Source organism: Paramisgurnus dabryanus, chromosome 1 (assembly GCF_030506205.2).
Source record: "Paramisgurnus dabryanus chromosome 1, PD_genome_1.1, whole genome shotgun sequence".
NCBI classification, from domain to species: Eukaryota; Metazoa; Chordata; class Actinopteri; order Cypriniformes; family Cobitidae; genus Paramisgurnus; species Paramisgurnus dabryanus.
Window position 1 is genome coordinate 16,875,674 of NC_133337.1, and position 25,948 is coordinate 16,901,621.

The 25,948-nt window shown below is 44.1% G+C and overlaps 1 protein-coding gene across 1 annotated transcript in view; it reads left to right on the forward strand.

Moving 5' to 3' along the window:
• The window catches only part of tafa5a (TAFA chemokine like family member 5a), a 149,814-nt gene that overhangs the window by 24,301 nt on the left and 99,565 nt on the right, over positions 1 to 25,948 (forward strand). The gene's annotated exons all lie outside the window — the stretch shown is intronic.

The following is a 25,948-nucleotide window of genomic DNA, read 5'->3' on the forward strand; positions in this document are numbered from 1 at the left end:
TAGATTCCATGAACTGAACTGAGTGTGTCAGATATGAGAGACATCCAAAATGTGCAGAGCAGCGGGTCCCGAGGACTGGAGTTGAGAACCACTTTCTTAAGTCATGTGGCAATCTAGAAATAATGAGTGTGGAAAGAAAATAAAAGTGTTGAAAGCTAATTTTCCCCCCAGAAATTTGCAAAGTGCAAATGCTAACACAAAGGCATTTCTGCTTGAAGTTGTCGGTGTCCACTATTGACCTACAGCACGATAAAATCTGCAGACATTAAAATATATTTCATTCTAACAGAGTCTAGTAAGTACTAGGGCACCTTCACTTCTGTAGTGGCAGGGTATATTTCACATGCAGAACAGAATGCATTTTTTTATGCGGTGGAAATGAAACCAACAATTGGGCAGAGGCTTGGTAGGGGCATGAAGATGGTGTCCGCTGGGAAAGGTGGCCATAATCATTGTAAAGTATTTCCTCTCACACACAACGCTGGGCCGGTAATCTAATGCACGCATTATTCACCCTGCATCTATTAAAAGAAAGCTGAGGAAGATTTATCGCCCAGGTTTAACTGTATGGTAAAATAGCGCATTAGGCAGATGATATCACGGTGTATGAAATGATTATGCATGCTTGCAGAAAAGTGGAAGAGGCTGGCTTAATTAAATGCAAGGTCTTGGTTATACATCACTGGCTCTCCGCTCAGCCCTTTAACCAAAAATGCTTTTATTTTTAAAAGCAGAAAGCTAAGAGAAAGCTTTTCCCCTAATTTACATACCCCCTGTTTTTAAAGTAGGTAGGGGGGAATAGGTGTATAAAGGGTCAAACTTTTGCTACCATTTTCTGCTCTATTGCTCACATGCACTTTTAAGCATAACAACTAAATTTATGATACTGTACATTGGTATTTGGCTTTGACATGTAGGAGGTCCAAAACTACTTTCTCTAGAAACTTCCAACGAATTGGTGCTTGGTGAGGGAAGCGAGTAGTGAACACACGCACTGCAAGTTGTGAACACACACTGTTATGATCCTGTCTCCTTTGCAGACCCACATTGTGTGTGGTAGCACGTGGCCATGGTTTGTTTTTAATCAGGCCATGTGCTTACCTGTCTCGTCTCCAGACCCCCTGGTCTCCTTATAAATGATCTTGTCATTGTTTCATTTTTGCCCTCATTATTTTCTCCCACATTAATTGTCCTTGTGTTTGCTGTCCTGTGTTGGTTCATATGTTTACCTATGTCAAGTCAAGACCACATTGAGAATCATTGAAGGTCATTGTCAAGTCTAAGTATTGTTAGTTTGTCTTAGTCCAGTGTTGTAGTTAAGTTTATCCTGTCCATTGTTATTTTCAGTTCTACTGTATTTATCCTGTTTACCTTCTCGGCGGCTTTTGCTTTTCCTTATTCGTGTTTGTGTCTTAAAAAAAGTCTTGTGTTTTACTTGCTACTTGAATCTGGGTTCCGTCCTTGCTGAATCATGACAACATTCACCCGGAGCACTGGGTAGCTTTCACTGCAGCACCTTGGGAGCATTGGGGAGCAGGTGCCTTGGTCAAGGGCACCTCGAACCGGCAACTTTTGGGTTACAAGCCTGCCTCTCTAACCATTAGGCTATGCCCTAGGTTTAATATGCTGTGGATTTGTACGGCAACTCTCTCTTTGTCACTTTACTTCAGCCTGCATCTATTCTATTGTGTCCTGTTAGCCTGATATAATTAAGTTAATTTTGAGGCATGCTAGAGTGGAGTCTTTTAGCCTCTGAATAATGTAAAAAAATTGTTTATTTGGCGTGTATGTGGTTTTACCCATGTAATCTCAAGCACTGTAAACTTACATTAGGAGCACTGTAGTCTTGACCCTTTCGAAAACTTCCATTCATTAATTTAAGTATACCATACACTGCTTTTTTAAGGCGATTTTCATTTGCGGATTACCTGTCTGATTTTCACGGACAGCATCAAACCCAGCAGAACAAAGAGGACAAAGTGCGTCAATGCACTATGCTAGCATGAGATTTTATTTTTCAATATATCAGTATGGGTTTTATTTGGATCAGTCAGAATTACAATTTATCATATACAATTTCAACCCAGTCTCAAGGCAAGTCGTGTTATAGTAATGAAAATTTTGATTAATTTATTCCTGTTTTATGACACAAATTTCCGCTGTTTTTCGTGTCTCTGGAGACTAATGTCTTTTTCGTCCTTCCCAGCACGAATTTCTATCAATGGCTGTGTGTGTCTGTGGCACGACTTTCTTTATTGTGTCATTTTATACTGTAATTTGTTTTCTCGTTGTTTTCTATTTTTCGACCATTGAATAAATAATATTAAAGTACATAAAATATTTCGGCCACACTTTTTAAGGTCCAATTCTCACTATTAAAGGTAGTGTAACACATTTTGAAAAATGCTAACGGTAGCCGCCTAGCAATGAAATCCCGATCCCACCCTCAAGTCAAATCACCATCCAAAGTCACACCTCTTTCATAACACATGAACACGCACAGATCAGACGGTCACGTCTCATGTCTCATTCACCAGTGAGAAAACTTTGCAGTACAAAGTGAATAACACTTCCAAAATAACCAACATAAACAACTGGTTTACATCAGAATTAGTTTAAGCACACGTTCGGTTGTGTAGACATAGTAACTATATCGTTATGCTAATCCGTAAACGAACACAAATTTCATAAGCAACACAATGTTTCATCAAAGTAGAATATCTGAATCCATCTCAATACAAACATATCGCGTACCTACCTTACCAAAATAAACAGTGCAACGACCCTTTCAGACTCTTTGCCTCCTGTAGCTATTTCATCTCGTGGTAAAGCAGAAAAGTTACCAATGTTAATTTGGGTTTTTGCTCTTGCTGATCCAGGCAGTTTTTGCTGTTGTTGTTATAAAAAATGCCTTTAGTTTTGTGGCTCCTGTGTAGGTTGTCAATTCAGCAGAAAAGTTTGCTATTCTCGCTGTTTACAGACAGGAGGTGAGTGGACGTGAACGCGCCGATGACGTATGGTGTCTGCGTGGACTCGCTGCGCGGTGGGAATTCAAATTACGCTTACGTATGAGGGACAAAAAAAGGAAACGTCCGTTCGGACCGAAATCTATGATTTGTTGAACATTTTTTGGCCCTACGCCTTTCACAGATGACATAAATTTCTACAAATACATTTAAACAACTTAACACAGTGTTTGCTATCAGGATGTGGGGAGACTTTTAACCAGCATAACTAAAAATGTTTCAGGATCAAATCTGTTACCCTACCTTTAACTAACTATTTACTATGTTTGCCTCAAACTCCTAATTACTGCTTATTTATATTTAGTAGAGTAATTGTTAAGTTTAAGTATTGGTAGGAATTGGGTAGGAATAAGGATGTAGGCATTAAAATGTTCTTTTTAAGTATTAATTAACAGCCAAAAGCTCAGTAATATTACATACATATTACACACATATTACAGCTGTAACAAAACTTTAATTTTAACAGTGAAAGAGACCCTTGAAACAACTTCTCCGCTGGGCCTTTTTCTGCTGCAGACACCTTTAGTCATGTGTACTAACAAAGGCGTTATGTTAAGAAAGTGCCAGTTGGACAGACTTGGCATACAATACGCTCGCTCGCCTTTTTAGGCTCCTCATTATGATTTATTAACCATCACAAACAGCCAGCATTTCAATGTAGCAAACAAGTCCGGGTCTGATGTGCTTAGTTCAGAAACATAAACTGGTACGACAATTGCCATCACTGAAATCACCTGCTGTCAAAAGACTGGAATACTGAGTGAAGTAGAATGAAAAATGGCCGCCGAGGCCCAATTATTATCTTCCCTTTCATTTACAAACCCAGCGGCAGACTTCTGTCTCCACTGAGATCGTTTCCTACTCTGGTGGTGTCACTTGTGCCTCTATTTTATGGTTTGCCTTGAGAAGAGACTTGCGTGCTTTGCATATTGATGAAAACGACACAGGTTGGGTTGAGTCAGAGAAGAAAATGTGCACATTTGATACTTCAGGCGATAAAATCCTTTTTTATGCACTTCCTCCAATATGTTGTGGTTTATGCCATTGGTTGTCCCAAAACAAGTTTGTGCCTGTATGCCCATAGGCATACTGTAGGTTTTAATGTTTAGAAGGAAGTGAACTGTAAGAGAACAACTCCTCAAGTTTCTTTATATTTTATTTAAAATGAAGTTCAGTACCAAATGTTCTAGTAAAAGTGCAATATACAACAAAACTTTATTTCATGTAGACTTTTCTACAGTAAACAAAAGTGATTATGCTGCTGTAATTGTGTCACTTTATTATCTAGCCAGCATCCCATTGTTCCTCAGGACAACCTTTTCTGGGCTATTCTTTTACCCCTGGATACTAAAGCATAAGTTTTCACAGGGACAATCAAAATATCATAATTGTCATACTACATTGACAAGGTTTTATATTTCCAACCCTGCACCTCTGGTACACAGTCCTTTAATGTGGCAGGCTGCAGCTTTCCTATGGATGCATCTGCCTAGGTCCTTTCACTGAGGCACCTCTGATCCTCCAGCTTTGGATGCCACCTCCCTTGCAATGATAAAGGCTTGGCTTGAACCTCCCTGGATGCACCTGGCCTTGTGTTGATAATAGTCCGACCAGGATTTCCCAGCATGCAGCAGGATCAGAACAGGAAGAGGGAGCGAGCTTTACTAAGTAAACACGTCTGGTCTGTCTGGCCAGGAAATAGCCTTGATGTGTCCTATCAACTCTGTCCCTTCTTTTAAAGGATGGGTCTCGGCTAGTCCCCCTGTGTGGCTCCAAAATTAGATCGGGATGATTGATTACATGCTCTTTTGATTCCAGCCAGGAGAAGAGAGGCAAGACTTATCGAATCCTTCAGACCCATCCTTCGAACTGTCACAGACATTTCATCAAAGTCATTCTTAGGGCCCACTTGATCTGTTTTATCAACTTAGCTCTCTAATACAGCTGCAGAAACGATATTGCAAAAGTTACCTCTCATCGATTCTCCTTCAAACTCCTGCACTTGACTTTATTCTTTCGATACTGGCGACCATAGCCTTGAAGACCTTACGCTGATCCAGCAGGGTAAATGCTCAAGAGGTTATAGATGGATTGATGGGTTTTCTTTCGTCCTGGCCAATTGTTTTATAGTTTTTAGTATCAAGTGAGTCAAGGAAATCTGCTGCACATGGTATCTAAAAGTAGTGGACCACAAGCAAGCAACTTTTATCTAACAAGTAGTGATGTAGAGTTACAAAACGAGTCTCGTTCACTAACAATTGTGTACATTATTTATATTTACGCACACTTCTTCCTAAATCGCAACATGTGCTCACACACACACACACATTTTTAGTATTGTTGATTTTATTGTTTTATTGGTTCATGAGTATTGCTGTGAGTTGTCTCTTTAAGTTGAGTTGTCAGTTTAAGCTTATAACTCTATCTGCACTTTTCCTCATATGATGAAGGCAAAGGGTTATCATTTTATACCATGCTGACATCCCATTGGCTAGCCATCAAATGTCCTTCACATGATAAGGAGAATGTAGATAAAGCACAAAAAGTGCCAAGCACATTTGGCCACCAGATAATGATTTTCACAAAAATAATTACAGGTGTCGCTGGAGTAAATCATTTAGACTTTTAGTTCTCTGCAAAAACATCCTACATTAGGAGAGAAAAGCTATAAAATTGTATGTAAGATTTAAGTAAATGCAGTGGGGCAGTCTGCTCTAAAGCTTAAAGAGTACCTATTGTCCGATTCACATTTTCACATTTCCTTTGGTGTGTACTGTAAGTGTGTATTAGTATGTTAACGATATGCAAAAGTTACAAACCCCACAGTAAACAATGACGCAAGTTATCGGCTCCAACGTAAGTCTTTTTTCTTGGACTACAACAAACACACGGATTGTAGGCAACAGTTTACTCCTTGGGATTGGTGATGTAGACAAGACCGACATTATCATAATTCCTCACGCTTTGGACTCACAGCCTGTAAGTTAAATCCTGTTAGCAACTGAATCTTTAATACATGGTAGGGAGCGTCACATTTCCGGCTGACGTCAGGGTATTCAGGCCAATCACAACGTACAAATTAGCTGGCCAATCAGGCACACAGAGCTTTTCAAATAGGTGCGTTTCAGGAAGAGAGTGAAATCTGGAGCTACAAAAATGTACAGTATGTGGAAAATAATGTGTTTTTTAACCATAAACCACGCATACACATTGTATTATACCAAATACACAAAATAAAGATGTTTTTTAGCAATGAAATAGGTGCACTTTAAAGTATTTTTTCTTTTTTTACGTGTACGTGAGAGTCCACATACAGTATGTACGTCTGTGTACATGTACGAGTCGATTAAACTTTGGCTAAACAATAAGGCTTTGCAAAGATGTTTGTTTGACTGTGTGTGTACGCTCGCATACACGTAAAAAAAACCCTGAACTATACTTCAGTCTTAAGAAAGCATGCCAGAGGCACCTGTGTATTTTCTAAAGCACAATAAAGGTTGGGTATGTGTTGACTATATGCAGAATTCCCTCGTGGAAAGTTTTCTTTTTGTGTATTTGTGTGTGTGAATGAATTTTGTTTACTGGGCCCCATCGGGCCTCACGTCTGTGTGAGGATGTCTTATCAGAGGCACTCCAGCAAGGGTCTGACAACTTAAACTGAGGGCCACATGTTTATTGAGTAATTGAAACTGAGCAGTGTGGGTATGAATTCAGCATGCCTGCCAATCAATCTACTCTGGGGATGGAGTTGGTGACAACGTGTGGCCTGACTAATGTAATACTGAAATTACAAAATCAACAGCATGTTATCCACTGCATATAAACAGCCTGGTAAACACCTCTCAACAATAAAGCAGTTAGCATTCTCTATGCATTTGGTGAGACTATTATTGTCCTACAAACATTAAAATTGTTTTCCCCTTTAACACAGAGAAGTTGTGCAGATTTCCTCCAAAACATCTTGAATGACCAGCCTTCCGGTTCTGTTTTAAAAGATGTGATTTCTGTTTCAGTAATGTCAATTTAATTGTGATTTTCCAAAGTTCTTTCTATTGACCACAAATTGGATGAACACATTGCACCTTAAACTTGTATTTGTTAAACTAGTATCGCTATGTGGGGAAGGTCGGGGTGTTCAACCAAACAGCAATGGTTATTTTTAAGTGCCACTGTTCATTACATATAGATGGTTTCATCGGACGCATGCGCATTGTCGCATTTACGCACCTGAATCGAACGTAACTTCCAGTCTGTATTTATTTATTTATCTTGTTAGTGGCTAGACTGAAACAAATACCTTGTTGAAAATAAAGAGTTTTGGTTTGCTAAAGACAAGGAGAGATGCCGAGAATGGATCACTGCTGTGCAGAGGTTTTGGCAGCAAGGCAAGAATTCTGTCATCGTTTTTATAACTTGGACTAATGATGAATGATGTGTATTGATGTCGCTGTTTGAACTCTTAATATCTCAATAGAAAGTTGCGCTAGCAAGCAGCTAACGCATGTTGCACTATTGTGTACAGTTTAGCTATGGCCCGGTTAGCTTACATACTTGCTTAAATGAGTGTAAAAAATTTGTCTTTCGTCGTTTTTATTGCTTGGACTAATGATGAATGATGTGTATTGATGTAGGTGTTGAAACTCTTAATTTACTCAGTGAGTCATGTTAGCAAGTGGCTAACGCATGTTGCACTTACGGTTTTGCTATGGTCCGGTTAGCTTACATGCTTAAATAAGTGTAAAAATGTTAGTAGGAGTAATGAAGATGTGTATTGATGTCGCTAATGTCTTCTCAGTAAGTTATGTTAGCACTAGGTCAATGCATAGGTTGGCCATTCGTGCCAGTTTCTCCGGAAGTCGCGTTGGTCGACCGCATACGTCATCGAGGTTCTTAGATTTTAGTTAAAATACGTTAGAAAATTAAGATTTATTTCTTTTAAGACATACAATCATTGTAGTTTCATTCTTACCTTGAAATGTAACGGTTGCTTTTCTGAATTTGAACCCGAAATATTAAACCATGATGACGTATGCAGTTGACCAACGCAACTTCCAGGGAACGAACCAGAAAACATGTTCGGGACGTTTCCAGCGGAACTGGCATGAATGGCCACCCTATCAATGCATGTTGCACTATTGTTGGACTGTGCGCAGACTATGTCAGTTGACCAGAGCAAAGTAGGCTACTGAAAGGCGGGGTTTAGTCGTTGAACGGCTTCACATGAAACTTTTGGGGATCTCTGAGAAATGGGGTAATATAAAATTTATATTTTGAGAAAATGGCAGTGTTTTTTGATCTTGCGTGCATTTAAACCTGTTGTCCGGGACTTATAAACAGTGATAGGAAGCTTAGAATTTGATTCTTACTGGCTCTTTAAAAGACCACATTAAACATTGAAATGAAAAATTCACAATTTAAAACTTGACAAATTCACAGGTGTGGCATTACCAACTAATTGCAGTTTAAATTCACTGTGGATTGAAACATTAAAAAAGCCAATATTCTGGGACTCTGCAATTCAGAGAAGAGATCAAGCAGCACTCATTTTATTAATTAGACACACTGAGCTCCGTGCAGTACTAATGAATGTTGGTTTAGGTCAATTAAGGACATTCTGTTCCCAAAGTTAAACTTGGTGCAGTTTTGATAAAAAATTACAGACAAAAGTATGATTATAACCCTGCCATCCGAAATGTGATAATTGCTGCATTCTTTTATTAAATAGCTTTGTATAAATAATTGAGGAGCTCAGATGCAAAACCCTCTAAGGGGCCAATCACACCAAACACGTTTTAAACGCGTGGAACCGCAAAAAAGAGGAGTGCGGGTTTTTATATTGCTAGGCAACCACCGAGTCAGCTGTCCTGTCAATCAAAAATTGAAGCGCACTTTTAGTGTTAACTGTCATATTAGCAGACACTTTAAAAAGAGGATGACCTTGACCTTGTTTGAGGGTGAGAGGTGCACAAACTTTGGGACTTTTGGTCGCACGCTCACATATCTGTTTGCATGCAACGGATTTGTCCGTCAGCACAAGGAAGAGGAAGGCATATTTAAAACCAAAAAGTCAGACGCCCATGTGAATGGACACGCATCTTTGTTTAGGTTAAGCATTTAAGATGGTACACCTTTCCTAAAACGTAGACCACTTTAGATGTTTAGTGACTATTTAGAGCATTGGAATCACTAGATGAGAACTTAATGTATTTTTATGTTTATGAAAAGATTTATACATTCTTTTGGCTGAAGCTCAATTACATTGTGTGCATTCCAACTTATTTTGCTAGCACAGGTCACATTTACACAAATATCAGTGCAATGATAATATTTTTCTCATTTTACAATACTATTTTTTAATGAAGGAGGGAAATTTTTTTACATTTATAAAAATACCTGTGTACGTGTGGACTAGTTATAAGGCTCATCACATTTATTATTGTAGTCGCTTTACAACATTCATTGTTGAGAGATGAGCCATTAGGGGGTTGGGTCTTAACCACTAGACGCGTACGGTGCCATATGTGGAATTCAAATTAAGGTGCCCCAGAGACTACGGTCCCACATGTGGGATTTCTGAATGTACAATGACGTAACACACTGTCAGATTTAAATTGGCTTTTGCGGAACACAGAAAGGCACGCTGGAAGAGACTCATTAAAAAACAGCTTCTCAAACAATAATTTCAAGCCCATGATGTGTTTTTTATGTACCGAACTTTAGAAATGAAAAACATACAGATTTAAATCTGCTTTTTCGACACACAGTGAGCGTTGAAGTGCCAGCGTCTCGTTCCCTATCTCAGGTAACAGAGGTTACAGTTGTAATCAAGACGTTTTTCATTTTTAGCATGCTTTGCTATGTTAACTAATTTAGTAAAAAAAGATAAACAGCACAAAGTAATTTAAAATTATGTGACTGCAAGTTAAAAAATATAAGAGATTTTGAATCATTTAAACAGAACTATGTGCCTTTGAACGTTTTTTGTTTATAATGGCATACTTAATTCATTGTAACAAAAGTGATACATACAACAGTCCCTGTGTTTTAATGAATGACTGTTATACATTTAAAATAATCCCATAATAAGTATAATCTCTGATACTCTGCATATTTTATGTTTTTCTCATTATCACTGATAAACACTGTGATCTTGTAAAGTGTATCACCTCTGTGTTTGTTGCAGATTTATGGATATTGTCTTTCATCGGAGCTTATTGAAAAAATGTCAGTCTCCTTTGTCTATTTTTAAGCCAAGCAATTCTGTCTTTACACAGAAGTTATTTGAGCAGTTAATGAGCTGTCGACAGACTGAGCGTTTAAGAGGCTACTGAATATTCATCAGTCAGTGTGCAGAAGCGTGTAACGCAAACACTGATTCACTCATGTATAACACCATGAAAACTGGTGACAAATGGGATGAGAACAGGTGAGATCTTTGTTTTGTCAGTGAAATATAAATAATTGATGTGACGAAAGAGGTGTGAGGTAAAAATACTTGCAGGGATTCATGTGCTTCTCCAGACATTTAACCAGCTAACCCCTAAGCAGATTGCAAGGTTTTTACAAATCAAAATAATTAGTGTTGCTTGGAAAAACAAGCCTCTTTTTACTTTTGATCAAAGGCTTTTTTGTACACAGGTTGCTCTTGTATAAGACATGGACCGTATTAGACGGTGTAACATCCACTGTGATTTGAGCATTAATGATACCTTTTAATTGCGTGGCTTGTTGAGAAGAGGTGTGCTATTCATTTTCATAAGGATTTGATTTTTTCACCTTTATCACTGACCAGTTAAAGCAACCCCAGAAAATAACACAGCCTCAAGAGGCTTGCATGTGGGAACTATTTATGGTGGGGGCAATGCCACGGGTGCTTTTCTTCTGACCCTAACAAGCACAGCCGTTTAGTCCCATTACTTTTAAGTTTTCATTGCATTATGTGTGAAAACAATTTGAATATAGCTATAGCCGTGAGTTCTACTGACAATTTTTAATGATTTTACAAATGTTTTAGTGATCTCCAAACACAATAATTTAATTTATTTTCTGACAATACTTTTCTTCAGTTAATGGTTCACTGTCCTTTACTGTTGTTCACTGTTGTTTTCTGTGTTTGATGCGGGCCTATAACCCTTGGCCTGGCAGATATCCAAAATCCATTGCATCATGGTGAAACAACAAAAAATTTCTTCAGAACAATATTTTTTCCAGTTTTAGTGATGTAGAGAACAACTAGTGTAGATGTTTAGTGCTTAGTTTACAATAGCAAGCATTCTTTTTTTAATTATATATTTGTCTAGGGTTATTGTTTTGACATTAAAAGGTTAATGACATGGTTAACCCATACCATTTACTCCTAGGGATCATGCGCTTAAGTCTTAGTTGTGCAAATCATTGAGTTTTGTACCAAATCCATACGTTTCAGGAATAGAGTGAAATCTGGAACTACAAAAATGTACGGTATGTGAAAAATGTTTTAAACCATAAACCACGCAAACACATTGTTTTATACCAAATACACAAAATAATGTTGCTTTTTAACAATAAAATAGGTGCACTTTAAAATTAGGGGAAATCTTTACATATTGACTAGTAGTTTACAAATTTAGTTTTTATGGTTACCTCTGTGTCAATGGTCGTAGTTACGGGAGTAAGTCTTGTGTCACACACAAATGGGGGGTTGGTTTAGTCATGCATTCCGACTGATTAACACTGTTAAAGAGCTGGATTCCTTATGCTAAAAGTGTCCAAAAAGCAGTTGGACGTATGAGTACTTTGGGCCGAATGCAAAGTTTCTGAGATATTCATACGTAACAATCTTGCTTTATTTCTTTTAAAGACAATTTTATTGCTGGAAGTTCTGTAGAAGTCCTCATATGGGCACTTATTCACACGAAATAGTGTATGCACACCAACCAAGAGTTGACACAAAACCAACACAGAAGTGTGTTTTTGTTTGTGAGAAATTTAAGCTTGTTCAGCTTCATAATGAACCCAGCATTATGGAAACAATAAATATAGTTTATCCATGGTAGAAGCAGTGTTGTGCAAGTGTGTTTGTTTAAAGCTGGATTTTTGAAATAGGGTGGTCCCAACTAGGTCATGAGTTGCAGATGTTAAGTAAAACTACATCAAATGTCAAAAGTGTTTTGTTTGTGCGTATAATGTCAATGACACAAACATGTAGGGAATTACAAGTTGTCCAGAGATAGTGAGATAATGTTTTGTGTGTGTTGCTTGCATGTGATACTGTACGCCTCAAGGGGCTTGGATTTTTCTGAGATCTGTCTTTTATAAATCTGATAAAAGTAAAGACTCTTCGGAGATATGAAGGATGCAGTACTACTTTGTAGGTACTCAAGATTAACATGAGATTAGCAGAAACACTGTGTGTTATGTGACCTTTAAATGTGCTTGTCACTCCTGGAACTTTAAAGTGTGTACAGAGTCTGTGAGAAAAGTCAGATTTTGTTATAAATATGTTATTTAGATTACTTATTAACCCTGGAGAACCCAGGAAAATCCAAAAACCCATTCATTCTATTGAACAAATTTTACCCTGTGGGTTCTCCAGGGTTAATATGGAGTTTTAATATTGTTTTCCTTTTTAGATGTGTAAAGTATTCAAATATATTTTTCAAGTATACTTTATCACATTATCCTAACCAAAGCTGGACTGTTTGACCCTCAAATCTGGTTTGTATGACTAGTGTGATCCAACCCAGTCTCACCCCATGGCGTCAATATTTGACGACACTTGACCATGCGTCAATATGTTGACGCGGAGGGTATACCTTTCGCGTCATTTTTTGACGAACTGGGGACTTCAATACTATTAAGTCCGTTGCATTCTCTTTCCTATTTTCTTACCATTTTCGCGTCGGTTTAGGGTTAGATTTACGTAATGACATCCCTACCCAAACCTAACTCTAACCCCAACGCCAGGTGACAACTGTTTAATTTCACGTACCTAACTCTAACCCCAACGCCAGGTGACAACTGTTTAATTTCGCGTACACTGTTTAATTTTGCGTAATCTAACCCTAAACCGACTCGAAAATGGTAAGAAAATAGGAAAGAGAATGCAACGGACGTAATAGTATTGAAGTCCCCAGTTCGTCAAAAAATGACGCGAAAGGTATACCCTCCGAGTCAACATATTGGCGCATGGTCAAGTGTCGTCAAATATTGACGCCATGGGGTGAGACTGTATTACGTGATCACTGTGTATCATGCCCGGGCGCAGTTTTGGTTCACTTTATTCAAAAGCATAGTATCATACTTTTTACTCCACTATATTTCATATTTAATACCTACAGTAATTACCTTAAATCTACATAATCTAGTATTTAATTACTTTTACTTTAGCGCTTTATTTTATAGTGTCTTTGTGACATACGCTACATGCATTTATTTTAGTAAAAACTGTTAATTATGCATAATTACATGCAACTTACCCTAAACCAAACCCTAACCCCAACCCTATTGTCACACCCCTGGGGCGGACCCGAATATGCTAAAAGGTCACGCCCCTCTTAACTCTTCCACCTCGAGGAGTTTCCCAAGACCACCCCAATGACCAGACAGACGAGTATACTATAATTAAAACAAACTTTATTAAATATTTAAAAAGGGAAAAGGGGGAAGGGAAAAAGGGAACTTTAAAATTAATGTGGCTCTCCTTTGCCTCCAGGGCCACTTGGGGAAATGACTGGGGCCGGGACTCTGGCCCAGCGGTCCGTGGCGCGCTCCGCTTCTCCTGGAGGCAGAATCGAACACAGTCAGGCCAGGGCAAACACTCCACTGATGCCCACAGCACTGGGGGATCCTCGTTCCCACACAGGGCCTCACTGGTTCAGGTAGGTAGTTGCTACAAGCACCGAACAGATTATTCCACAGGTTGCGTTACTCACAGCGCCGGGGGATCCTCGTTCCCACACGGAGCTTTCACTGGTTCAGGTAGGTGGTTGCTACAAGCACAGAACAGATGATTCCACAGGTTGCGTTACTCACAGTGCCGGGGGATCCTCGTTCCCACACAGAGCTTCACTGGTTCAGGTAGGTAGTTGCTAGAAGCACAGAACAGATCATTCCACAGGTTGCGTTACTCACGGTGCCGGGGGATCCTCGTTCCCACACAGAGCTTCACTGGTTCAGGTAGGTAGTTGCTATAAGCACAGAACAGATTATTCCACAGGTTGCGTTACTCACGGTGCCGGGGGATCCTCGTTCCCACACAGAGCTTCACTGGTTCAGGTAGGTAGTTGCTACAAGCACAGAACAGATCATTCCACAGGTTGCGTTACTCACGGTGCCGGGGGATCCTCGTTCCCACACAGAGCTTCACTGGTTCAGGTAGGTAGTTGCTATAAGCACAGAACAGATTATTCCACAGGTTGCGTTACTCACGGTGCCGGGGGATCCTCGTTCCCACACAGAGCTTTCCTGGTTCAGGTAGGCAGTTGCTACAGTGTATAGACGAAGCTCTCGTTGTCACACCCCGGGCACAAGGCTTGATTTTCTCTCTTTCCCTCTAGGACTCAGGCCACAACAGATGTCATCATCTCGCGTCTCGTCAGAGGCTGGGCAGTTTGAACGCTACAAGCACAGCATACACACTGCAAGTCAAGCGTAAACACCATCAATCAGTGAAACTCACCCACAGCACTCTTATACCACGTCACGTGAATTTTAGGTCGTCCTTGCCACCTGACCACGACGACCCCGAGAGACTGGTTGGGCAACAACTGGATCACAATTGAGGGAGAGATGTGTGGTATTCACAGGCCCGGCGTGTCGGTTATCACTTCCCTGGCTCACCTGCACTTCCTCTTTCCCACAGGGCCACTGGCTTACTGGCGGACGGTGCTTCGTCCGTGCTTCCGGTCGACCTGCGGCTCACCCACGCTCTCCTCTCCAGTGGGGCCAGGGACCTCACGAAACACAAGAACACACACCAGGATAACTCTTCATACAAGTCATGTACAGAGAAGTATCACGGCGGTTACTCACGCTTGGTTGCCAATAACCTCTGTTCCCTGTACTCTCGATGGCTCTGTGTTCACTCTTCCTCACGTAGACTCCACAATATTCCTTCGTCCGCTGACTGTCTCTTACTCTCTTCCCCAGGAGAGCGATCCGACCAGCGTGGTCCGTCTGCAAAGCAGCAACACAACGTACACAACGTATACCACAAGCACCCCGTTTAATGTCTGCAAAGGTGTCTTTATACCCTGACTCTTCTCCTCGTCAGCCTATTAGCAACCGCTGTGTTAATTTGCCCCACCTGAGCGTGATCAGACTTAATTTGCCTTCGGGGAAACCCCGGAAATGAAATGTGGAAGCCGGGTTCCGCCCGTCGCCCAAATAAAATGTGGAAGCCGGGTTCCGCCCGTCGTTCATTTAAAACGTCACCTGTGACATCCTCCCCCGCCGAAATGGTTCTAGTCCCTAGAACCGCTTCCGGTGACCCACTCTCCGTACCGGATGGGCGGCCGCCCCCGGGTCTCCCGCTGGGGGCGCTGTGGTAGGGGCTCTGGGGCTTCTTCAGCAGGTAAGTCATCCAGTTCTCCTGGAGCCTCTGGGGCTCCTTCAACAGGTAAGTTATCCAGCTCTCCTGGAGCCTCTGGGGCTACGTCGTTCACTGGACCCACTACGACAGGTATGTTCTCGGGCTCCCTTGGGGCCACTCGGGCCGGCCCCTCCGCCGGGCCTCTTGGAAAGATGACCCACCCTCCATACCAGGGGGTAGCAGTCTCCGGCTCCTTAGGAGCCACCTCTGTGGCTAGTGGGGGATAGTTTGGACAAGGGCGGATCATGTTCCGATGGACCACCCGCTCTGGTCCGGGCTTTCCTTCTGGCCGGATCGTATATACCGGCTGTCCCGGTCTCTGCTGCCGCTGCACAACGTACGGCCTAGCCTCCCACCGATCACTCAGCTTGCCTCTGCCTAATCGCCGATTGTCCCGGACTAGTACCCTTTCTCCGGGGAGCAGGGGAGCATCCCGCGCCGTCCGATCATACAACCTCTTGTTCTTCTCCCCGGCTGCCTGGATCTTCTTATTGACCTGTTCGTAGGCAAAGTGGAGACGGTGGTGGTGTCGTCCCACCCACTCGGTCACGTTCCCTTCTCTCTCACCTCCCGATGTTCCCAATAGGAGATCTGTGGGCAAGCGGATGTGTCTTCCAAACATTAAGTACGTGGGGGCATACCCCGTTGTACTGTGTACGCTGTTATTATAGGCTTGTAATAGGTTCGGCAAAGCACTCACCCAATCATCCTGGCGTCTCTGGTCCAGAGTCCCCAGCAGATTCAACAGGGTCTGATTGAAACGCTCACATCCTCCGTTTCCTTGGGGATGGTACGAGGTCGTATGGGTCTTTATACACCCGTACAGTTGGCATAGCTCTCGGATGACACGGGACTCGAAATTTGGGCCCTGATCCGAGTGCAGGAACTCAGGGCACCCAAATGGCTGGAACACTGCCCTCCATAATGCGGTGGCCGTGGTACTTGCTGTCTGGTCGAGGGTGGGGATAGCCCAGGCGTATTTGGTGAACAGATCTGTCACCACTAGGATGTTCTGGTACCGGTCCTTGGGACGACTCAGGGTCAGATAGTCCATCGCCACAATGTGGAGGGGGGCCTTTGCGTGAATCGGAACCATCGGTGCTCGGGGTTCCTGCCGGGATTTAAACAGAGTACATCGGGGACATGCTTGAATGAACGTACTCACAGAAATCTCCATTCCCGGCCAATAGAAATGTCGGCGTAGCAACGACATGGTGCGTTCCTGCCCCTGGTGTCCCATCTGGTCATGGTAGGCCTCCAGCAGTGCCCGAACTTGGCTGGCCGGTACCACGATCTGGCTAACCTCCTCATCGGTCCCCGGGTCCCGTATGGTCCTACACAATACTCCTTCACGCAACTTCAATTTCTCCCATTGTCCCAGTATTTTTCGACCCACCTCTGTCTGGGCGTGTCTCTCGGCGGGGGTCGGTCGCCGGGCCTGCCCAAGGCACTCGGCCAGATTCCGCAGCTCTCGATCCTCCTGCTGCCTAGCCTTCCAACGCTGGGGGTCCCATCCCCAACTCACAGGTGCTGCCTCCTGTTGGCTCCCAGGCGCCTCCACTACTCCGACCATCAGTCCTTCCTCTCCTTGTTCTCCCTCGAATGGGGCCGGGCCCCTCGAATCGGCCCTGGCTGGCAACCGGGAGAGGGCATCTGCGTTGGTGTGCTCCCGCCCCGGGCGGTACTGCAGCTGGTAGTTGTAATTGGCTAGCTGGGCCACCCATCGCTGTTCTACTGCTCCCAACCGGGCTGTCTGCAAATGTACCAGAGGGTTATTATCAGTGACCACGGTTACCTTGGCTCCCCAGAGGTAATCCTTGAATTTCTCACTCAAGGCCCATTTCAGCGCCAGCAGTTCAAGCTTGAAGGAACTGTAATTGGCATCATTTCTTTCAGCAGGGTGGAGACTCCGACTAGCGTAGGCGATCACCCGTTCCACTCCATCCTGTTTCTGTGCGAGCACCGCTCCCAGGCCCAGGTTGCTGGCATCTGTATAAAGTACGAATGGTTGGGAGAAGTCAGCATATGCCAAAATCGGGGCTTGTAATAATTCTTGCTTCAGAACCCTAAAGGCCGTCTCACACTCTGTGGTCCACTCCACCGTAGGGGATCCTCGCCCTCGTGGTCGCCCGGTCCCGACCAGTAACTGGTTCAAGGGTTTGGCAATCTTTGAAAACCCCTTGATAAATCGCCGGTAGTACCCTACAAAGCCTAGGAACGATCTCACTTGCCTTACGGTCCTAGGGGCCTCCCAGTCCCGAACTGCAGATACCTTCCCGGGGTCAACAGCCACGCCAGCCGCACTCACCACGTGTCCCAAGAACTGCACCTTACGGCGCAGCAGATGGCACTTTTCTGGTTGTAGTTTCAACCCGTACCTCTCCATCTCTCGAAACACCTTTTCCAGGTGTTGCAGGTGAGTCTCGAAGTCTGGGGAATACACAATCACATCATCGAGGTATACTAGTACAGATTCCATTAACTGACCTCCCAAGCATCGTTGCATCAGTCTCTGGAAGGTGGCGGGAGCGTTGCAAAGACCGAAGGGCATCCGGTCCCACTCAAAAAGACCAAACGGCGTGGTGAAGGCGGTCTTCTCTCGGTCCCGTTCCTCAACCGGTACCTGCCAGTACCCGCTGGCCAAATCCAAGGTGGAATACCAAGCAGACTTGGTCAAACTTGTCCGGGTAGTCTTCAATACGAGGCAGGGGGAACGCATCTTTCTTGGTCAGTTGGTTCAGCTTCCTATAGTCCACACAGAACCTCCATGCCCCCGTCTTTTTCTGGACCAGTACTATAGGTGCCGCCCATGGGCTGCTGCTTTCCCGCACAATACCCTGCTCCAGCATACCTTGTAGGAGAGTTCTCACTTCCGTGTATAAGGTGGGGGGTATCGGCCGATACCGCTCCCGGCTCGGCGCAGCTTCTCCCGTAGGGATACTGTGTCGTATTACCGTCGTACAACCATAGTCTTCATCATGGGTAGAAAACACGTGCTGCCATCTCTCCAGTAATTTCCGCAGCTCTTCTGCCTGTCCATGTTCCAGGTCCTCTCCTCGTAAGGAGTCCCCTGTCAAATGGCCCGGTACCTTTTTCTCCCTCGTTCTAGATGCTCCTTCTGCTTGTGTTAGTGCTACCTCAACGACTGCAGGATGCACTCGCCGGAAACTCACATCTTCCTTGTCCCGCACCTGATGTCCCTCGACCGACGTCACCGTCACCAGCCGCTGGTGCTTGTGTAAGTGTACTGGGTAGGGGTTTTCGTTACAGACCTTTACCGGCACTCGGCCTCGTCGCACCACCGTCAGTCCTCGAGCCACCCTCACCTGTGTGCAGTCTTCGTGAGGTTCAACCAACACCCAGCTCTCAGAGCCTCGACGCTGTTGTGGCACCCTGGCCCACACTATGGCTTCACTCTCGGCTGGCACTGACAGTGCAAATCGACATGCTACTCGACCAACCTCTTCTCGGCCATCTTGGTTCTTAGCCAGCTGCACTCGCCTGCAGTCGGCCACTACTCGTTCCCAGCCTGGCCGCTCGGCCCTCGGTATTGTCTGAACGGGCCTAGCCCGAAATAGCTCCTCCCAACACTCAGAGAGAACATTCATACCCAGGAGGGCCCGATGACGGCCGAGGCAGTGGTCCTGTACAATGATGACCCCCTTCTGCGGAACTCGTACTCCATACAATTCAAAGTCGGTAAGTCGATAGCCAATGTAGGGGATCTCCAAGCCGTTCGCCCCCTTCAGGGTAAGCCAGGGCGCTTCAGCCTTGTGTGCGGGGTAGGCCCCAAATAGCTCCTGGGACAAGCTCTCTGAGAATAAGGTGACCTGGGAACCAGTGTCAACGAGACAGCGCACCGTGGTGCCACATACCTGGGCCTCCACTGTTGGGCTAAGCCCAATCATCCCGTCCTTGGGTTCCATTCTTCTATGGGGGTCACTTTGGGGGGCGCCGACCACATGACCCACTGTGGCCGGTCGCCTCAAAAACCCCCCTCAGAGGCTCTTCGTGGTCCGCACTGCCTACTCACATGCCCTGCGGTCCCACACCGATTGCAAATGGGCCTCCCTTGCTCGTCCCACTCGAACCTGGGCCGACTCGCCTGCCAGGGCCGCCTCATCCCATCTCGGCCTCGCTCAGAGTGCGTCCGTTCTCGGGGGACGGGCCCTTCTTCCTTCCTTCCCGGCCCTAGGCGCAGTTCCCCTACCAGGGCCTTAGTTAGCTCGGCCATCTGATCTCGCACGTCTTTTAGGAGCTCCATCTTCAATGTTTGTTTCCAGTCTGATACCTCCGAGGCTGTCGCCGGGCCACTCACTGCTGCACATACGGGGGCCTCCTTTACTTCTGCTTGATCACCTTCCAAGGCCATAGCCTCCTTCTTCAGATCGTCAAACGTAAGTTCAGGGTCTCTTCTAAACTGTACTCGGAGGTTTTGACGTAGGGGGCCCTCCCGTAGCCCTAACAGGAACTGGTCCCTTAGCAGGGTCTCCTCATCTCCCAACCCATGATCTCGTCGTCGCTGTAGGCGTGTATACTGCTCGCGCAGCTTCAGGGCAAAGGCTCGAATAGACTGGTGTGGGCCCTGCTTGAAATTGAAGAACTGCGACCTCAGGACGGCCACAGGGGTGGTATCACCATACTGCTCGGTGAGGAAATGAAATATGGTCTGGGCGGTGGCTCGAACGGCTTCGGGGGCGGCTTGTACTTCTCGCCGGGCTTCTCCTCCTAGTGAGTTTAATATAAATTGCTGTTGTTGACTGGCGCTCAGCCCCTGAAGGCCGGCCAAATACTCAATCTGGGCCCTCCATTCAGTTAAATGAACCTCGGACTCGACCCCAGTATACTTCTGCACCCAGGGGTTTCCCAGGAACACGGGCATGACCCGGGGTGGTGTTTCCGGCCTTTCAGGCACAACACGGGGTGGGGTTTCTGGCCTTTCAGGCACCACACGGGGCGGGGCTTCGGGCAACTCGTCGTCGGCCATTGGAGGACCTTGGTCGCTCAACTCGAGGTGGAGCCCTGCCGACTACGCCAAATCTGTCACACCCCTGGGGCGGACCCGAATATGCTAAAAGGTCACGCCCCTCTTAACTCTTCCACCTCGAGGAGTTTCCCAAGACCACCCCAATGACCAGACAGACGAGTATACTATAATTAAAACAAACTTTATTAAATATTTAAAAAGGGAAAAGGGGGAAGGGAAAAAGGGAACTTTAAAATTAATGTGGCTCTCCTTTGCCTCCAGGGCCACTTGGGGAAATGACTGGGGCCGGGACTCTGGCCCAGCGGTCCGTGGCGCGCTCCGCTTCTCCTGGAGGCAGAATCGAACACAGTCAGGCCAGGGCAAACACTCCACTGATGCCCACAGCACTGGGGGATCCTCGTTCCCACACAGGGCCTCACTGGTTCAGGTAGGTAGTTGCTACAAGCACCGAACAGATTATTCCACAGGTTGCGTTACTCACAGCGCCGGGGGATCCTCGTTCCCACACGGAGCTTTCACTGGTTCAGGTAGGTGGTTGCTACAAGCACAGAACAGATGATTCCACAGGTTGCGTTACTCACAGTGCCGGGGGATCCTCGTTCCCACACAGAGCTTCACTGGTTCAGGTAGGTAGTTGCTAGAAGCACAGAACAGATCATTCCACAGGTTGCGTTACTCACGGTGCCGGGGGATCCTCGTTCCCACACAGAGCTTCACTGGTTCAGGTAGGTAGTTGCTATAAGCACAGAACAGATTATTCCACAGGTTGCGTTACTCACGGTGCCGGGGGATCCTCGTTCCCACACAGAGCTTCACTGGTTCAGGTAGGTAGTTGCTACAAGCACAGAACAGATCATTCCACAGGTTGCGTTACTCACGGTGCCGGGGGATCCTCGTTCCCACACAGAGCTTCACTGGTTCAGGTAGGTAGTTGCTATAAGCACAGAACAGATTATTCCACAGGTTGCGTTACTCACGGTGCCGGGGGATCCTCGTTCCCACACAGAGCTTCCCTGGTTCAGGTAGGCAGTTGCTACAGTGTATAGACGAAGCTCTCGTTGTCACACCCCGGGCACAAGGCTTGATTTTCTCTCTTTCCCTCTAGGACTCAGGCCACAACAGATGTCATCATCTCGCGTCTCGTCAGAGGCTGGGCAGTTTGAACGCTACAAGCACAGCATACACACTGCAAGTCAAGCGTAAACACCATCAATCAGTGAAACTCACCCACAGCACTCTTATACCACGTCACGTGAATTTTAGGTCGTCCTTGCCACCTGACCACGACGACCCCGAGAGACTGGTTGGGCAACAACTGGATCACAATTGAGGGAGAGATGTGTGGTATTCACAGGCCCGGCGTGTCGGTTATCACTTCCCTGGCTCACCTGCACTTCCTCTTTCCCACAGGGCCACTGGCTTACTGGCGGACGGTGCTTCGTCCGTGCTTCCGGTCGACCTGCGGCTCACCCACGCTCTCCTCTCCAGTGGGGCCAGGGACCTCACGAAACACAAGAACACACACCAGGATAACTCTTCATACAAGTCATGTACAGAGAAGTATCACGGCGGTTACTCACGCTTGGTTGCCAATAACCTCTGTTCCCTGTACTCTCGATGGCTCTGTGTTCACTCTTGCTCACGTAGACTCCACAATATTCCTTCGTCCGCTGACTGTCTCTTACTCTCTTCCCCAGGAGAGCGATCCGACCAGCGTGGTCCGTCTGCAAAGCAGCAACACAACGTACACAACGTATACCACAAGCACCCCGTTTAATGTCTGCAAAGGTGTCTTTATACCCTGACTCTTCTCCTCGTCAGCCTATTAGCAACCGCTGTGTTAATTTGCCCCACCTGAGCGTGATCAGACTTAATTTGCCTTCGGGGAAACCCCGGAAATGAAATGTGGAAGCCGGGTTCCGCCCGTCGCCCAAATAAAATGTGGAAGCCGGGTTCCGCCCGTCGTTCATTTAAAACGTCACCTGTGACACTATTGTCATGAATATGGTCAGACCGAACACAGGCGCAGGCATGGGTAAACACTAAACAGGTTTATTAAACAAGGACCAGAAAGCAAAAACCCACAAGGGGTAAAACAAGGTAACAACAAGGTCTAAATACTAACAGACTTTAAAAAGAGTAAACAATAAACTTGACAAAACCTAACAGGACTAAATCTGTTTTACAAAACACTGGCACAACACATGGAAAATCACAAAGATGTAGTACTTTACTAAACCAACCAGCGCAGGACAGCAAACACAGGGGCATTTGATAAGGGAGTAAATCAAGAGGGGAAAAGGTGACATGAATGAAACAATAACAAGGTGATTAACGAGGAGACGAGGGGGAGGGGTCAGGAGACGAGACAAGGAGGCACAGCCCAGACAAAGGCCATGTGCTACCACACAAAACATGGGCCTGTCACGATCCTGCCTCAAGACCAAGGGTGCGTTCCACTCCAGTTTTAGACACACACTCGCAAACTTCCCTAAGCACTTCCCCTCGGGGGAATCCCTGTCGCCATTTTGAAGTGCGTTCCACTTCGTCAAGTGGACGAGGAAAGTTTGTATGGACAGACCCTCGCTCCCTCGATTTTGACCGAGGGAGCGAGTCTGCTTCATATGTACACTTCATGCAGCTTCATATCCCACAATGCAACACGATTGTGATGTCACTTCAGCAACTCGCGCTTTGCACATGGAGGGGGCGGTCTCCACTTTCCATGTGATTAAGGGCTTAGGGCGATCCATTTGAACCCACTTCAAGTGTTTCAGCAGTAGTGGGCACTCGTACAACGTAAGCAATGACGTACATCCGAGTGAACGAGACTGAGGGAAGTTAGCGAGGGAAGTTCATAAAAAAACGAACTGGAACACAGGGCAAGAGTAAAACAAGGACAAAAGGGCAGAACCATGACACATATAGTAAGTACATGCTGTTGAAGGGATAGTTCACACAAAAATGAAAAATCTGTCATCATTTCTCTCTCTCATATTGTTATAAACCTGTATGAATTTCTTTTTTGATTAACACGAAGGAAGATGTTGGTAACTAAACTGATCATGAGCCCTTTCCATAGTATTTTTTTTCTACTATAGAAATACTATGGAATACAAAAAATACTATGGAAGGGGCTTGTGAACAGTTTGGTTACAAACATTCCTCAAAATATGAAGAGTTACAAAACATGATAAACGCCATAAAAAAGTTACCGCCAAAATCAGTATTGTATCAGGTCAGTTTTAAAAAGTAAATTCTTAATTTTATGCAAAATCCAATATCCGCAGTGTTATTCTGACACCTTTTCCCCCTTTTTTTCCAAAACGCGATAAACGCCATTCTTCCCTCTTTGCAGATTGCAATAAATCCGCTTAACAAATCACAGCGCACCATTCCATGCATTGTAAACAACAATGGCGGCGTGTTGAATACACACAGAATCCTAGTTTTCCTCATCTACTTTGTACTTCGTGATCAACAAACAAACAAACAAAATAATACTTTTGATGGCATTGATAATCCTGTGGTGGTTTTCTGTAACGGCGAAGAAACGTAAGCTATCAATTATCTAATAATTTACGTGAGCGGCACTTGGGAGATGGGAAAATGTCGCTGTTGCTTGTTCTCACACAACAGCATCAAGCTTCTGTCATGCTAACACATTGAACCCAGGAGATCTTATTAAAAAACGTTACGTTATTTTACTGGAAGCCAATGAAAATCGAGCAGGACCAAAACATTTTAAAGCTGATCGCCATGAAAAAGTTCAGCGATGACGTCCCAATGATGACAGCAGCAATGACAGTGTAGTGTTTTGATTAATGACATTAATGTTTATTTTTTTTAATCAGTGTATACCACTAGTCAACTAAATGAATATAACATGGCAAAGATGAATGCACATTTATATATTGATTCATTTTGTGGAAAAATATTTTTTATTTAATAAATCTTTGAAAATCAAATGATTCAAAATGGATTTGAATTTGTTAAGCTTCTATAACCTAAAGTTATGTGAAAGTTTGTAATAGAAAATATTGGTTTTCATCTTGTCACTTTCTTGGTATAGAAAACATGTTTTTACCAAAATTAGTCAAAATGAATTGATTGCGTTTTGGAACCAAACTCTTCATATCTTCCTCCGTGTTCATCAAAACAAACAAAAAAATATACAGGTTTGTAACAACATCAGTAAATGACGACTGAATTTTCATTTTTGCGTGAACTATCCCTTTAATCATTATTACTTTAATGTATAATTAGACTGTGATGACATAAAATAAAGTGTCAAAGATAAACACTGTGATAAAGTAAAGATGCTTAACAAGTGAGTAAAAATACTTCACTATTTTACAACTCTGATCCCTCTTTATTCAGTAACTTTGCTGCAAAAATATATGCTACTATTATTTGTGAAGATCATAATTGTTTTCTTATAATGCCTCCAGAGGAGCTGAGAATGTTGGTGTACCTAACACATACCTACCCTTTATTAAGATTTGTTTCATGAAAATATAACTTCTTTCATCTGAATTAAAATTCAATAATAAACTTTTTACGTGGTAATGTGTTTATATTATATGCCACATATTGAAGTAAATATGTAAAAGCACTACTGTATGTCCTCCTCCAGCCATGCTTTTGTTACTCACAAACTGCTGGTCATTTTAGAACGTTTAACTCCCACTCCAATGTGGTGCTGTTTGGTACCCAAAGGCACAGTTGTGCTGAAACTGCAGTGTTGTGTCAATATAAGTGACATGGTGCTCTTTCAGACATGACCAAGGACTGTTCATCGGTATTGAGTGCATGTCATTATCATCCCATGGTGACGCACCTGCTCCGTCAGTGTCCCGTAATCACTTCCTAGGCAACTCTCTTTTAATTGCTATCTAAATGATTGATGGATGACAATGGAAGATAAATGCTGAGAGAGTTAAAGCACAACAACAAAATTAAAAATAGACATCCCATGGTAAACGCATGTGAATGCTAATTATTGGATCTAAATTAGACATTATTCAGACATTTACATTTACGCATGTTTGCTTTTGGCAGGCCCTTTTATCCAAAGTGACTTACAGCGCATTTAAGCTTTGGTTCATCTCTGGGAATTAACCCATGTCCTTTGCATTTGTAGAATGCAACACCCATACCCATATATTTTTCATACTGTACATTTCACAAATGTTCTGGTCAGTTTTACACAAAGGTACTGTGGTGTTACCAGGGTACAATGATGGTAGATGATTGGTGTGTGAATTCTATATTCCATGATTACCAAATACCAGTACCAAGTAAAGCATGGTGTACTCCAAATGTCTCCAAAAAATATAATAGTACGAAGTTTACACTTGATTT